Consider the following 763-nt stretch of genomic DNA (forward strand, 5'->3'; position numbering starts at 1 on the left):
AAAAGGAGTTGAAGGGTGGAGGTTTAAAGGCACAAAGGATCTCTAAGTCTGCAATCCTATTGCATGCTTAGAAAGAAAAATACTCCCGCAACTCCCCAAAGTTGTACTCTCTTTCTCTTGAAACATGCGTAGGATTGCAACCTAAAGACCGTTCTTAGCGGGGGGTGGGAGGGGGAGAGTTCATGCAGCTGCAATTATTGCCGATTCTAAGGCCGAAATTCTAAACATTCAGTGTGGGAGTAAGCCCCAATAAACCCGAATAAATATGCGAAGAGCTTCAGCCTGTCACTGTGCGGCATGGAGGGATGTTTTCATGAGCGAGGATGGATGCCTCGCTCGCCGCGCACAATCTCATTGCGCCCATCTAGTGGATAGGAGCGCGCAACGTTGGCAAGGGAAACGCAGGAAAGGCGAGGAAGCTCATTGGCACGGACCCACCTCGTGGGAGGAGGAAGAGCCGGCCGCGATGACAAACGACTATCTTTTCAGCTAAACCCTTTTCTGTCGGAGGTGAAGATTCTTGCGCGAACCTTGCCTTTAAGGTAGACAGAAAGAGAGAGTGAGCGAGTGCGGAAGCGGGGGCGAGGGGCGAGAGCGGAGAAGAGAGGCGGAGCGTGGTGTCGGTGCGGTGGTTCGTGGGTCTGAGTCCCGGGGCAGCAGAAGCAGGTGCAGCGAAGAGAGGTAGCATCATGGAAACGGACGGGCCGGGGGGGGGGGGGGGGGGGGTTTTGGGGCGCCGGGCAGCCCGGGGGGGCCGAGGGGC

The 763-nt window shown here is 56.4% G+C and overlaps 1 protein-coding gene across 2 annotated transcripts in view; it reads left to right on the forward strand.

Moving 5' to 3' along the window:
- Window positions 1-494: 494 nt before the first annotated feature.
- Window positions 495-763, forward strand: part of ABHD6 (abhydrolase domain containing 6, acylglycerol lipase) — a 37495-nt gene continuing 37226 nt past the window's right edge. Inside the window, exon 1 of one of the 2 annotated variants that reach the window (XM_044451415.1) lies at window positions 495-542. The gene's annotated coding sequence lies outside the window, so the exon portion shown is untranslated. Of the gene's footprint in view, window positions 543-604; window positions 682-763 lie in introns of those variants that run through there. The other variant, XM_044451414.1, reaches the window with a different exon arrangement.

This window comes from Varanus komodoensis, unplaced genomic scaffold (genome assembly GCF_004798865.1).
Source record: "Varanus komodoensis strain SLA01 unplaced genomic scaffold, ASM479886v1 scaffold6_2, whole genome shotgun sequence".
NCBI classification, from domain to species: Eukaryota; Metazoa; Chordata; class Lepidosauria; order Squamata; family Varanidae; genus Varanus; species Varanus komodoensis.